Genomic DNA, 15852 nt, shown 5'->3' with positions numbered 1-15852 from the left:
GACAGCAACTACACCAGGACCAGGAAGGACAACCCTATTTACACAATGACCAGACACAGAAACCAAGAAAACATCAAGACATTTAAAGAGGACTTAATGAAGCAAGACTGGGGTAAAGTGTACGTAGATAATGTGAATGAAGCTTATGATTCATTCTTGGCTCTTGTAACATCACTTTATGAAAAAAACTGTCCTCTAGTAAAGAAAAAGGTAAAACAGAAATCTGAAGATAAACCGTGGCTAACTAACGGAATATTAAATGCATGTAAAAAGAAAAATGTATTATATAGAGAGTTTTTAAAGAAGAGGACAAAAGATGCAGAAAATAAATACAAGGTATACAAAAACAAACTGACCAGAATCATGAGAAGCAATAAAAAGAAATATTATGGTAAATTACTAGAGGACAACAAAAGTAATATAAGAAACACCTGGAAGGTACTGAATGAAATTATCAAGAATAATAAAGGCACAAAAGTAGACACTAACTATTTCCTGACAAAAACAATATAGAGGTTAAGGATATGAACTTAGCTTCAAATGAATTTAATGATTATTTTGTTGGAGTAGGTCCAGGTTTAGCTGAAGAGTTTGCAAAGACTGACAATATGAATGATGTGTTAAGCAAGAATGTAAAAATGAATGAATCTGTGTTTATTAAGGGAACTGATGAAAAAGAAATTATTGAGATCGTTAACAAATTTAAGAGTAAAAAGTCCACCAACTGGAATGGTATTGACATGTTCATGGTCAAAAGTATTATTGGCTGTGTTGCCAAACCTCTAACGCATGTATGTAATCAATCTCTAAAAACTGGAGTCTTTCCAGATAAAATGAAAATGGCAAAGGTGATACCAATATACAAGGCTGGTGAAAAACATACACTATCAAACTATAGACCTGTTTCACTGCTCTCCCAATTCTCAAAATATTAGAAAAAATATTTTCTACAAGGATTGATAGCTTCATTACTAAACATAATATTCTTTGTGATCAGCAATATGGTTTCAGGGCTAATAGGACAACTTCACACGCAATTATACAGTTTGTAGAAGAAATATCAACAGCAATAGAACAAAACAAATATGCAGTGGGGATATTCTTGGATCTTAAGAAGGCATTTGATACAGTAGACCACAATTTACTGATCATGAAATTACGCAAATATGGAATTAGGGGGACTGCACTTTCATGGTTAAATAGCTACTTACAGAACAGAACACAATATGTTGAATTGCAAAACCATAAATCAAAGATAAAGAAAATCACCTGTGGGGTCCCCCAGGGGTCAGTGTTGGGGCCATTGTTGTTTAACTTGTATATAAATAATATATGGGAGGTGTCAAAAACACTGACAACCATTTTATTTGCTGATGATACTAATTTAATCTGTTCTGGGGAAAATTTGGAACAACTCTTGGATTCAGCAGAAAATGAATTAAAAAAGATGAAGAGCTGGTTTTATGCTAATAAACTAACATTAAACTTAAGTAAAACTAAATTTATAATTTTTGGTAATCGTAACACAACCTTACACAAAAAACTTATGATAAATGATATTGAAATTGAAAGAGTAAAAGAACTTAAATTTCTGGGCGTCATAATCGACGAAAAATTATGTTGGAAGCCACATATACGCTATATTAATGGTAAAATATCTAAATCAATTGCTATACTGTATAAAACCAATTATTTATTAAACCAGCGCTCATTATATATGCTGTATTGTTCCTTCATACTTCCATACATTACTTATTGTTTGGAGATATGGGGAAACACTTACAAAACCAACACTGAACCTATATTCATTCTTCAAAAGAGAGCCTTAAGAATTGTAAATAAAACCACTTATAGAGCACCAACTAATCCACTGTTTATTAAATTAAAAGCACTAAAATTCAGAGATATTGTTGACTTTAAAACTGCACAAATTATGTACAAAATAAATAATCATCAGCTGTCAAACAGTGTCCAAGGGTTGTTCCAAATAAGAGAGAGCAAACATCATTTAAGAGGAATATATGTATATAAAACAAACCTATAAGAACTAATGCTAAATATCACTGCATCTCAACTAAAGGAGTTACTTTATGGAACAGCTGCAGTGAAGAGATGAAATCATCTATAACAATGAGTAATTTCAAGAGATTATTTAAAATGAATATATTAAAGGGATACGAAAAGGACTTGAAGTGATGGTATTGTAGTAGACTGTATGGTTTCTTGGCATTTATATGCTGGTATGTCTATATATTAATATATTTAATATATATAATAAAAAAGAGGGTTTATAAGTGTTTGTGTATGTATGCATCTGTGTCTAGGATGTGTAAATAATAATGTGTAAATAACTGAAGAATAAGATTTACTAAAGGATAAAAGTAGAGAAAGGGGGTCGGACCTGATAAGTTGTTTATCAACTTCTTCCTACTCCTTTTGAACATGGAAAAAATTTTGTTGCGTTTGAATGACTTTCAATATTGCAAGACTGTGCTAAAAAGTACATGACCTTATTTTACCTTAATTATGTCATTTTAATTATATATGTATGCAGTAATGCATGTATATACATCTTTTATTTTAATGTTGTTGTTTTTTTATGTTCAAATAAACTATTAAACTAACTAAATGGCAGTGGTGGGATTTGAACCCACACCTCCAGAGAGACTGAAGCCTTAATCCAGCGCCTTAGACCACTCGGCCACACTACCTGCAATTATCAAATTTCCACATCATGACAAACACAGGCCCCGTAATCAACGTTATGCTTGTTAATGTTATTGGAAAGCTTTATGTAATACAAGCAAATACGGCCCCATCCAACAGTTTTGAGATATGTGGCGGGCAACTGTATGTCAATGATCAAGCTTGTTGCTGTGACCAAGAAACCACCAGCAAAATGACTGATGCATCATCAGTTTAAAAATTTTCTTGGATGCCAAATATTTGAATTCAAAGTCAGAATCCATTTGAGATGTAAGAACAATACAATGCACGTCCAGCTTCTACATTTCCGCATGAGTCAGCTTCCCCAATTTCTAAGGAAATATAAACAGGAAAATAGCCTGATAAGCATACATGTGCAGCTCAACCTCAAAAAGCCATAAAGCAAATGCTTGTGGCTTAAAGATCGAACTCCCGCTCATTACACATCAGACAGGCGTAGTCTCTGTGGCGCAATAAGTCAGCGCAGTCGGCTATTAGCTTAAAGGATGGTGGTTCAAGTCCACCCACGGATGTGTGTGCTTTGATAACCTGAATTGTGTGCCAACTCTGGGATTTATCCTCCAGCTGAAGACCATAGAGCAGCCCAAAGATCACCCAAGTGGCCTTTAGAAACCATGTAAATATAAAACTTTGTGGTCATTGGTATGCAGGTCACTTGATGTAATACAAGCAAATACATGAGGCTCCACCCAACAGTTTTGTGATGTCTGGCGTGTGCAGTAACAAAACATCAAGTGCATCCAGGACCTGCCTGGTGTGCAGCTTCATACAGAGACGGGTAATATCAAGAAGGGGGGTGTTGTCCTGACCAAGTATCGCTGTGCCAGAGGGTCCACGTCTCTGGAATCATTTCATTGCCACCTGAACAAGATCATTCTATCTAAATAGTATGTGTTTCATGATTGTACTTTTTTTTTGAATGGTAAATGGACATATTTTAAAGAATAATTTTAGAACTGTGCTGGAATTTGCAATAAAAAACCTGACCTTTCCCATTTTGACAAACTGTTTTGATCACTTGAGGTATTTCAATGAAGTCTTTGGTCTTTGACAGTTACCTTGCAATCTAAAACTGTATATCCTATTGTCTCTGGAACAATAGTTGGCAGTTGGAGGAGTAATGGCTCTTTACAGTGAATATGCAAAAGAAGATGTTCACAAATTCAGTCCAGGTAAATGCTCAGCCCATATTCACACAGACCTAAACCTACTCACTTAATGCTGGTTACAATATTCTAATAATCAACAATGCCAGAGACAAATGACAAAGAGTGATAACAGTTAACAAGCATTACGTTAGTTAAGGTCCCTGTGTGTGTTATGATGTGAACCGTAGTCATGTGCAGGTAGTCTGGCCGAGTGGTCTAAGGTGCTGGATTAAGACTCCAGTCTCTCTGGAGGCTTGGGTTCTAATCCCACCACTGCAATTTGCAAATGTTACATTGCTGGAAGATAACTAATTTGACAACATGGCGTTTGGATGAGGTTATTCCTTGTGACATAGCTTAGTGAAGTACCTAAAGACCCCTTTCTGACTCTGGATTTTATATCTGTACTTGCAATGCCCTGTTTTTAATGACCACCCAATCGTAAGTGTTCAATGTGAAATATTCATTCATTGACAAAATTGTCGGTAACTGTGACGGGGCGCATGTCAGCCGTCACGGTAGCGATACGCTACCTATACCATCCAAGGACTGAGACTGTAGGTATATATTATGTGCCCGTATATGTTTAACGTGTTCATATGTTTCATACATTTTTTACAATGTTTAAAATCTTCAGTCTCTAGCCAGTCTCCATTTCCCCACAGTAATCTCTTAGCTTTCTTGTGCGCACATTTAAACATCTAAAACTACGGTGATTTACCTGCTTATTTGAACCCGTGGCCTTGTCTAGCAGAGCAGAGTGGCGCAGCGGAAGAGTGCTGGGCCCATAACCCAGAGGTCGATGGGTCAAAACCATCCTCTGCTAATTGCTATGCTTTGTCTCCATATAAAGTCCACTCTCAGCCTATTGAAAATTAACAATGCATCTGTTTGTGAAATGTTTCCTCCTGCTGAAGGGTACAGTCTTTATGTTATGTTTATTTCATCCATTAAAATGGAAATTAGAGTGCTCATCCCCGCTGTAACACCCATTAAAACTGGAGCATTAATATTGTATAGATAAAGTACAATAAAAACTGTAAAATGTGTATGTTTGAAGTGGTTGTTGTGCTGTCTACAATAGCCTGAGGTATAAAAGGGAGAGCATACTGCTTAGTTTGTGTCACAGGAGGTCTTAGTCTAACACTACGCTCCAGAACCCTTCAAGTCAGATTACCACAGGAGGCCTTGGTCTACTACTATGTTCCATAACCCTATCAGTCAGATTAACACAAGAGGTCTTAGGCTGAATCTCATTTCTCTATCTTACCCCTACCCCTTTCCCTACGTCTTGAGCGTTCACGTGAGTGCTGTCCCAATAATGTTTTTGATCAAGGGGCAAGGGGTGTATGGCCCTAGGAACCATAGACAATGAATGAAGAAAATCAAGGGAGAACGCCATCTTACTTGAAAGGAGGACACAGCAGCTGATCCACTTTAGGTCTGAAAACCAGCAACGTTTCCTAAATCATGTGTTCATGTTGTACCCATTCATTACTGCATCGGTACTGTATTATTGTAATCATTTGTAATTAATTCCTGTTCATGCACTTGTGTTTTGTTTTTGTTTTTGATACAGGACACTGATGATTTGGGGGGGGGGTTACAGGCCAACAGGCATCAGCCTGGTCAGGAATATCAGAATAGCTGTAGTTAATTTGTTTGTTTTTGGTCTTGTGTGTCTTCTTTTTAGTTTAACACATTCGTGGAGAGTTAGCCAGAGTGGCTAGGATGGCGGTAGGTTGGCAGACTCGAACATTGCACATTTTCAAAGGTGATTAGTTTATTTCCATGGTCTGCAGTACACGGATAATTAACCCATCAAACTTAAAGACAGTGGCACATTAAACTAATAGTAGCAATAACAGGCACATGTTCCTGTCAGCACAGCCTCACCTCCCTCTCTCCTCCCAGGAGCACAAATCCCCCCATTTATATAGGGTTGTCAATTCCCACCCCACTGCTTCAGTCCATCCCATCCTAAAGCAGGTTGATCTACTCCATAACATTAATACCTTGCCATCTCTTAACCTATGGAACTTGGTCACCAGTTCCCTCCTATCCTGCTGACTACAAAACAGGTCAGGATTTTGCATACCTTTTTTATACAATGACCAAAAACAACCAAAATAAACATTCCTATACAAAAGAAAACCCTCTACTTGGTTTGGCCCGGTGATGTCATCCATGACCACCCTATTCCTATAAAACAGGAAATACTTAGGCCGGCCCCTCCCCTACCAATTGTCTTGCATGGTGGAACTGAACAAAGGAACAAACAATTGTAAGTATCAATACAGGGAAAACCACGTTTCAACTTGCAACCTAATAAAATGGAACTGAAACTAACGTGACTGTGTGTTTACTTTACTAATGACCTGTATGGGACAAGTGGTGAGCAAACCCACTTCGTCACACACCCTCCCTCTTAAAACCGTTACTCATCAGAGTCAGCAATGACATTCTTCTTTCCATGATCTTGTGGAAATGACACCACTTTACCATGGACCCATAACAATGGACAGAAGCATGCTAACACACGGCTAATTAGCACCAACAAGACTACAAAGAAACAGGAGGGTGGAACTGGTAATAAATCAACAAGTGGCAGTCCTCCCTGGAACTCGTCTGGTGCGAAGCCTAAGACTAAATCATTTTCCTGGGAAATGGGAGGACGACTAACGGGCAGGGCACAGCGCCCTGAGATTTGTGATATGACCGGCTGGCCTGCATTATCATCCGGGCAGAGCGCCTCTTCAACCCCTGTACCTAGTAGGACACAGCCGTGGACAGCTGCAAAAGGGAAAATAAGCAACAAAATGCCCCCCCAACAACCTGGTGTGCAAGTGGATAACAGATTTGCTCCTCTGCTGCAAGACGCTGGACAGACATCTGATGACCGGGACTGCGTCTCATCACCACACAGCAGGGTAAGGACTGAGAGCAATTCAAAAAGTAAAAAGCTAACAACTGGGCCTCAAACCCTGATTGTGGGTGACTCTGCTGTAGAAGATTTAAAAAACAGTAAAAACACCAAAATACTCTGTTTTCCCAAAGACACGGTGTCTAACTTGACCCAAAAAATCCCAGCTATCGTGGCAGCACACCCAACTGTGAAGAACATTATTCTGCATATCGGGTCACGTGATGTTGTAAAGCAACAGTCTGAATTGCAGAAACTGGAGTTTAGGGAACTGCTGGACAGTGTCAGCCCCCTAAACGCAGATGTGTTTATCAGTGGCCCTATACCGCCAGTCAGAAGAGGAGATGAGAGATTCAGCCGGCTGTTGGCACTAAACAAATGGCTTTCAGCTGAATGTACCGTCCATTCTTTGCAGTTCATTGACAATTTTAACATTTTCTGGGAGCGCAGACATCTTTTTAAAGCAGATACTTTCCCTTAACAAACCAGGAGTAAAGCTGTTCACCTCTAATCTGCTTTACTTTCTGCGCTACACATCTGCTTCCTCTGCCAAGGACACGAGACAAGACGAATCAAAACAAAAGGAAGACACAACAAAGTGCGGCAGTGATCCAGCACAGCCCCCACCTGTGCAAAGATTTGACCCTGGGAGACCAGAGAGCAGAGACACGAAACCTCCACTCCCCTCTTCACCCGTCCAGCACCCCTCAAACCCCCCTACCAACCCCGAACCTTCTGAGGATTCATCGCTGTCTCTACTGATGTCTCCACACTCCCTTTCCCTTTCTCCCATCAATTATACACCCCTTCCTACCCCCATGGCTCAACCCCGGGCAAAAGTAAAACGCCAAGCACCACTACCAGGATGTCAGAAAACTCCTTCCCCCCAGACTGATAAGGACGCTTGTGTGCAAAATCTGGCAAGCACTATCTGATATATGCCGGGCCTTGGCTGCAGGACTAGTGATACTAATGACTTCTTCGAAGACAAGCCTGGGCCCTGTGGATTCAATTCTTCCTCAATTTATGTTGTGATAGGTAATAGGAAAAGAATGGTGAATAAGCACTTAACTGCAAACTTAGCAAATTTAGCATCCATTCCTCGTCAGCTACAGCCTGTCCCAAAAAATGAAAACACACTAACACTAGCCTTACTAAACGTCAGGTCTTTGGCAGGAAAATCATTTTTAATCAATGATTTTATTATTAAGCACAATCTAGATTTTATGTTTTTAACTGAAACCTGGTTAGACCATAATAACAGCGCTGCTGTTCTTATTGAGTCAGCTCCCCCAAATTTCAGTTTTATGAGTGAGAATAGAGTGAATAAGAAAGGAGGTGGAGTTGCTATTTTGTTTAATGACTCATTCCACTGTACGAAAATATGTTATGGAAATTTTGTTTCTTTTGAATATGTTGCTCTTCAATTAAGATCTTCCCCTCAAGCGATATTTCTAAATATCTACAGGCCACCTAAATATTGTGCAACCTTCATTGATGACTTCACTGAACTGCTGTCTATAATTTGTATTGACTTTGATTGTGTAATCATTGCGGGTGATTTTAACATTCATGTTGACAACCCCCAGGACAGGGGGACCAAAGAACTGTGTTGTGTTTTTTGAGAACTATGGACTGACTCAGCATGTGACAGAGCCCACTCACAATAAGGGACACACTCTGGACTTGGTTGTCTCCAAGGGTCTGAACATTTCCAAGGTTTTGGTGACTGACGTTGCTCTGTCTGATCATTCCTGTGTTTTCTTTAACGGCACTATCTCTGTGCCCAAAAGTGTCCAAACAAAGATAATCAGAAAACGGTATATCACTGACAACACCAGTGAAACATTTATTCAGCTTTTTTCCTCCACACCCGCCCTCTCTGGGCTATCAGTGACTGAGCTTGTAGATAATTTCAACTGTAAAATTACAAATGTTATTGATGCTATTGCTCCCACTAAGGTCAAAGTTGTCTCTGGTAAGAAAAGGTCTCCATGGAGAAATGTCCCACTGGTGAGAACAGAAAAAAGAGAGTGTCGAAAAGCTGAACGAAGGTGGCGAAAAACAAATCTCCTGGTCCATTATAACACCTATAAAGAGAGACTTCGCATTTATAATTTGGAACTGAGGAATGCAAGAAGGTCCTTCTTCTCTGATATTATCTCTAGAAACAATAATAATTCACGTGCTTTGTTTGCTACTGTTGATAGGTTAACAAACCCTCCAGTGCCAGTAGCATCTGAACTTTTATCTACCAAAGCCTGCAATGACTTTGCATCCTTCTTCAAAGACAAAATTCTGAAGATTAGACAAACAGTCAGTGCCTCCATATCAAGTACAGGACATGTGTTGTCACAGTGTTCAAGCAAAACTATTTCCAATATGACATAATTTCATATAATCAACCATGAAAACCTGGAGGACATTATACAACATCTGAAATCCTCCTCCTGTTGCCTTGATATTCTACCAACGGGTGTTTTCAAAAGTGTTTCAACTTGTTTGGCTTCTGATCTTCTACAGATTGTGAACACGTCTCTTCTTTCAGGTATCTTTCCACAGGCCCTGAAAACTGCAGTAATCAAGCCACTTTTAAAAAAGAACAACCTAGACAAGTCACTAATGAGCAACTATAGGCCAATATCAAACCTTCCGTTTTTAAGTAAAATCATTGAAAAAGTAGTCTTTTCAACAACTCAACCATTTCTTGTCACTAAGCAACAGTTTTGATACCTTTCAGTCGGGTTTCCGACCACACCACAGCACTGAAACGGCTCTTGTCAAAGTCTTTAATGACATCCACCTTAACACAGATAATGGCAAAATTTCAATCTTAGTATTACTTGATCTCAGTTCTGCATTTGACACGGTCGACCATGACATATTACTAGACCATTGGAAAACTGGGTAGGACTTTCTGGCTTAGTACTAAACTGGTTTGAATCCTACCTAAAAAATAGGGATTACTTTGTGTCAATAGGTAATTATGCATCTGAGCGTACAAATATGACGTGCGGAGTTCCGCAAGGCTCCATTCTGGGGCCTCTTCTGTTTAACATCTACATGCTTCCACTGGCTCAGATTATGGAGAAAAACAAAATAAGTTACCATAGTTATGCGGATGACACACAAATTTACATAACCTTATCGCCAGGGGACTATAGTCAAATACAAAAACTGACTAACTGCATCAAACAAATTAACGACTGGATGTGCCAGAACTTTCTGAAATTAAATGAAGGAAAAACTGAGGTATTTGTTTTTGGAAAAAAAGAGGAACGATTAAAAGTCTGCGCTCAGCTTCAAACAACAATGTTAAAAACAACAGACAAAGCCAGAAATCTTGGTGTAGTCATGGACTCAGACCTGAACTTTAACAGCCACATTAAGACAATAACAAAGTCAGCCTACTATCACCTAAAGAACATATCAAGGGTTAAAGGACTTATGTGTCAACAGGACTTGGAAAAACTGGTCCATGCTTTCATCTTCAGTAGACTTGACTACTGTAACGGGGTCTTTACAGGTCTCCCTAAAAAATCAATCAGACAGCTGCAGCTGATTCAGAACGCTGCTGCTCGAGTCCTCACTAAGACCAAGAGACTGGATCACATCACTCCAGTTCTGAAGTCTTTACACTGGCTTCCTGTGTCTCAAAGAATTGATTTCAAAGTACTCTTGCTAGTTTATAAATCCCTTAACGGTTTAGGTCCAAAATACATTTCTGATCTGCTACTACACTATGACCCCCCCAGACCACTCAGGTCATCTGGGACAGGTCTACTTTCTGTCCCCAGAATCAGAACTAAACAGGGTGAAGCAGCTTTCAGTTTCTATGCTCCTCCTATCTGGAATAAACTCCCAGAAACCTGTAGATCCGCTGCTACTCTCAGTTCTTTTAAATCAAGGCTGAAGACCTTCCTTTTTTATGCTGCCTTTCTTTAAATTAATGCTAATTTCTTTCTTATGCTGCACTGTAACTTTTATTCTTGTGTTTTATGTGTCCTAATGTTTCTATTTTGTTTTTAACTGTCTATTCATGTGTCTTATTGATTTTTAATGCTTATGACTTTTAACTGAAATGTGCTATAGAAATAAAGCTGCCTTGCCTTGCCTTGCCTACGTCCTGCTACGTCCTGCTACGTCCTGCTGTGCCTTGTAATGCCGCACAGCGTCCTGCTATGCCATGAAATACTACAAAGAACTTCTACAAACTACTAATTTTTTCTATTTTTGTTATTGCCACTCTTCATTCTAACCCCAACCGGCCCGTCAGACACCGCCTACCAAGAGCCTGGGTCTGACCGAGGTTTCTGCCTAAAAGGAAGTTTTTCCTCGCCACTGTCGCACTGTTGCTTGCTCTGGAGGAAACTATTAGAACTGTTGGGTCCTTGTAAATTCTGGAGTGTGGTCTAGACTCACTCTATCTGTAAAGTGTCTTGAGATAACTCTTGTTATGAATTGATACTATAAATAAAATTGAATTGAAAAATTGAATTGAATTGAATTAATTAAGCAAAATGAACAGAACAAATTGCAGCGACAAGAAAACAGACTTGCTGTTTAATTTTGTCAACAAACAGAGAAGAGATTAATTTTACAGGTCTGTTGTGTTTTTGTTGTTCACATCAGTGTGCTATGATGTGAATTTTTACCCTGTGTCTTCCATGATGCAGCCCAGCTAAGCATCTGGGCACCTGCAGTCCCCTGTAATGAAGACAAGGAGGAAGAAGAGCATAGATGAGTGGGAAAAGGTGACTCAAAGGAAAGGACAGTAAAGGAAAAAAATAATGTGTTAATTGGCATTTACAACCCAAGATATAACACTTCACATGCTGCAGCGAGAGTTATGATCAGCAAAGAAGAATAGACTTTCCATAGAACTGGCACCTAGTGACAGAGGTATGGAGAGCCTATAGTGTGTGCACTGAGCTCTTGTCCTGACGTTAAATAATAGGCATAATGGCTCTTCAACATTAGTCAGAGCCCAGTGTTCAGTGGCAGCAATGTTCTAACCACCGCCCCCTCCTTCTTGGACACAGGTGACTTGTCACCCAATAGAAGAGTCTAATGACAGAAGAGAACTGATGGACACGGATCCAACACCCAACTCTCTCTCCAACACCCCCCCTCAAAACCATCCCTCCTCCTCTCAATCCTTCCCACATTGATCTTGCTTGGATCATTTATTCAGTTAAGTGCCTGGTTTATTAGATCTCTCTATCGCCCCCCTGCATTATCAAGGTTTCATGTTATCTTTTACCTGCAGAGTTGCGTACGTTGTTCCACCTCATGCCGATGTTCTGGCCGAGACTCTGGCACAAAGTGATGGCCTACATTCCCATACTGGAACAAATACCCATTGGAAAACTTTATTTTGAGATGGGGACAATATTAATATACAATGCTAAAGTTAACTTGGGCTGCACCAAACATGGTGTACTTAAAACCAGAATTAAAGTAATGATAATGATAAAATAAGGGCTACAGCCAGCAGCAAGTTTAGCTTAGCATAGAGACTGGAAGCAGGGCTCTGTCAAAACGGTGACAATAGCCTTAAAAGTTGTTAAGTCTGTACAAAAACAAAAGTGTAAAAACAACATAAGTAATGAAGTTAAATCAGTACTTCTACTTTTACCAGAGTATTTGTTAACACAATTATCTGTACTTCTACTTGAGCACGGGCAGTGAGTACTTTTGCCATCTCTGACGGCCTCTGTATTAGTCTGTTTAGAGTATGTATATATTGTGTGTATAGACTAGTGTGTACATTTTTTTGTTTCGGTTGTTTTGTGTTTTGTGTGTAAGCACAGTGTGAGCAACAATGCTCCAAAGAAAAATTCCTCGTATGTGTCCTCATACCTGGCGAATAAAGCTGACTCTGATTCTGATTCTGATTCTGATTCTGATTCTGATTCTGGTATGCAGGTCACTTGATGTAATCCAAGCAAATACATAAGGCTCCACCCAACAGTTTTGTGATACGTGGCGTGTAACTGTATGTCAATGATCAAGTTTGTTGCTGTGACCAAGAAACCACCAGCATGTTGACTGATACATCATCAGTTCCCAAATTGTCTTGGATGCCAAATATTTGAATTCAAAGTCAGAATCCAAGTGACATTTAAGAACAATACAATGCACGTCCAGCTTCTACATTTCCAAATGAGTCAGCTTCCCCAAATTCTGAGTAACAGGAATATAGCCTGATAAGCATACATGTGCAGCGCAACCTCAAAAAGCCATAAAGCGAATGCTTGTGGCTTAAAGATCGAGCTCCCGCTCAAAACAACGCGGACAGGAGCAGTCTCTGTGGCGCAATAGGTCAGCGCAGTCGGCTGTTAACCGAAAGGATGGTGGTTCAAGTCCACCCAGGGACGTTAGATGCTTAAATAACCTGGAGTAAGCCAACTCTAGGGTTTATCATTCTGCAGGTAAATATAGAGCAGCCCAAAGATAACCCAAGTGGCCTTACCTTTATCTAAAGGTACAGTTCTGAAAACCATGTACTGTACATATTAATCTTTACGGTCATTGGTATGCAGGTCACTTGATGTAATACAAGCAAATACTTAGGCCAGATAGAGACAGAAAGTGAGAGAAAAGAAAAAGAGACTAGCTGTCTAAAGGATAACCAGTTGAGATAGTGTGAGTCTTTGAGAACTGTAAGTCATATAACTGATGTTGTCAATTCATTTAAACTAATGAGGAAGAATTTGACAAATCAAAATCAAGTCCAGGAACTTATTCTTTCAAACATCACACCTGAGTCTCTCAAGTCCTGACCATTCCCTGACCAGGAATCGAACCCGGGCCGCGGCGGTGAGAGCGCCGAATCCTAGCCACTAGACCATCAGGGAGTCACATCTTTCAAATTTATCTTTGCAGATGTGAGTTTTCTTTTCTCTTACTGGAATGACTCATATTGTTTTAGGCGAGGAATGGCGCCTGGCTAGAGCTTCAGAAGGAAGGCCATGACAGATTACACATCTGTCACATAGTCAGTTTGTATTCTTAAATACCAAGTCTCTTGCTGTTCCTTGACTAGTTGGCCACCCCTGCTTTGCATCGCTCCAGGTATGTAGAATAAAAATCTGTTATGCACCTTTGCGTTGCGCTAAAATGTCAAAATTTGGACCTGAATCCAACAATAACATTACTGGACTCTCACATACATTGGTTTTCAGTTAAAAATGTTGGTTAGGGGTTTAGTTACTGCTTGAAAAAATGAAAAGAATTGTTATTGAGATAGAGGCAGATGAAGTGTTTATGACCCATCAATGATGACAAAAGGATACATCCACTGTCGGGGTCTGATTTAAAGGAAATGGTACTCTTTAAAACGTTAAACTAATGAGGAAGAATTTGACAAATCAACCAAAAACTTGCTCTTTTAAATCTGTGTCTGTCAAGTCCTGACCATTCCCTGACCGGGAACTGAACCCCGGCCACGGCGGTGAGGGCGCCAAATCCTAGCCATTAGACCATCAGGGAGTTACATTTATCTAATTTAATTTAACATATTGTTGGTTATATTGTTTTAGGCAAGAAATGGCGCATGGTTAGAGATTTAGAAGGCAGTGGTGCAAAATGCAAAACTGCCTGTTTCGATTTAATTACATGGTAATAATACCAAAACAGAGGTGTAGTGATTACTTGGAAATGCTTCCGGTAGTTTCTGAAATAAAAACCATGAATCAGTGGTGGAAAATGCAAAACTGCCTGTTTCAATTTTATTACATGGTAATATTAGAATAACAGAGGTGCAGAGATTAGAGGTGCAGAGATTATCTGGAAATACTTACCATGAAATATGTCTTGTCCTTCTAGTACGTAACGCTGTGCAATCTGACCAGCAGCTAAACACCTTCCACCATCAAGCACTGGCGACCGGGATCCTTGTAACACGTTTATTTGAGTAACAAAGGGTGAAACTGGGAGAAAACACAATGACCAGTTACTTAGATAGTAATGAGTCACATATATTAAACAAAGATAATTGTAAAAACAATATAACTATACAACAGGCTAGCAAAAATGTAAGATGAAATAAAGAAACACGTAATGTATTGTTATACAGTGTACGTAGTATAACCTATGTTGGGTATCTAAATAAACTAAGATATACTTACATGTGGCATTACCCAAGATAAAAGTGGCAAACTATCTTACTGAAGTATACCGTCAGTTAGGGCTGAACAATATTGTGTTTTAGCATTGACATCGCGATGTGCGCATGCGCGAAAGTCACATTGCAGGACGTTACGATGTTGACGTTAATACTTTTTTGCTGCTTGATAGAAAAGTAACCTTTCACTGTTTCTCCTTTACATGATTATTACCATCTGACCATTCCCCTTTAAGACAGGTAGCCATGTGGGCAACGTGTGTATGTGACGTTAGTCCGATGGGGTTTATTGTTATGGGAAGTGAGGCTCTTCGCGTGTAGAAAAGTAGCCTACCGTTGGCAACAGCTGCCTCAGACACAGTGATGTCATAGTATTTGATGGGTAGTGAGTGACGCTACAGTAGTTGGGGTTTTATGTTCTCCTCAAATACAAACTAAACCCCCTGATTAATGCAACATAATCACAACGTCTCCCGGCCATTTCCCACCGCAGAAAGCTGCTATCAGCCAAGCTAAAGCTAATATAGTTAGCTTAAAGAAACAAGCAGAAAGCTGCTACCAGCCAGGCTAAAGCTAAAATAGTTAGCTTAAAGAAACAAGCAGAAAGCTGCTACCAGCCGGTCTAAAGCTAATATAGTTAGCTTAAAGAAACAAGCAGAAAGCTGCTACCAGCCAGGCTAAAGCTAAAATAGTTAGCTTAAAGAAACAAGCAGAAAGGCGCTACCAGCCAGGCTAAAGCTAAATAGTTAGCTTAAAGAAACAAGCAGAAAGCTGCTACCAGCCGGTCTAAAGCTAATATAGTTAGCTTAAAGAACAAGCAGAAAGCTGCTACCAGCCAGGCTAAAGCTAATATAGTTAGCTTAAAGAAACAAGCAGAAAGCTGCTACCAGCTGGTCTAAAGCTAATACAACTAGCCCAAAGAAACA

The 15852-nt window shown here is 39.5% G+C and overlaps 3 non-coding genes across 3 annotated transcripts; 1 reads left to right on the top strand and 2 right to left on the bottom strand.

Moving 5' to 3' along the window:
• Nucleotides 1-2629: 2629 nt before the first annotated feature.
• trnal-aag (transfer RNA leucine (anticodon AAG)) lies at nt 2630-2711 on the bottom strand. The gene has a single exon. It is a non-coding gene; the product is annotated as a tRNA-Leu (tRNA).
• A 10393-nt stretch (nt 2712-13104) lies between these two features.
• Nucleotides 13105-13178, top strand: trnan-guu (transfer RNA asparagine (anticodon GUU)). Its single transcript has one exon. It is a non-coding gene; the product is annotated as a tRNA-Asn (tRNA).
• A 408-nt stretch (nt 13179-13586) lies between these two features.
• Nucleotides 13587-13658, bottom strand: trnae-cuc (transfer RNA glutamic acid (anticodon CUC)). The gene has a single exon. It is a non-coding gene; the product is annotated as a tRNA-Glu (tRNA).
• Between the last annotated feature and the right edge of the window lie 2194 nt (nt 13659-15852).

This window comes from Etheostoma spectabile, unplaced genomic scaffold, assembly GCF_008692095.1.
Source record: "Etheostoma spectabile isolate EspeVRDwgs_2016 unplaced genomic scaffold, UIUC_Espe_1.0 scaffold00018484, whole genome shotgun sequence".
Taxonomy (NCBI): Eukaryota; Metazoa; Chordata; class Actinopteri; order Perciformes; family Percidae; genus Etheostoma; species Etheostoma spectabile.
Note: the sequence above shows the minus strand (reverse complement) of the source record. Positions and strands in the feature narration are given on the sequence as shown.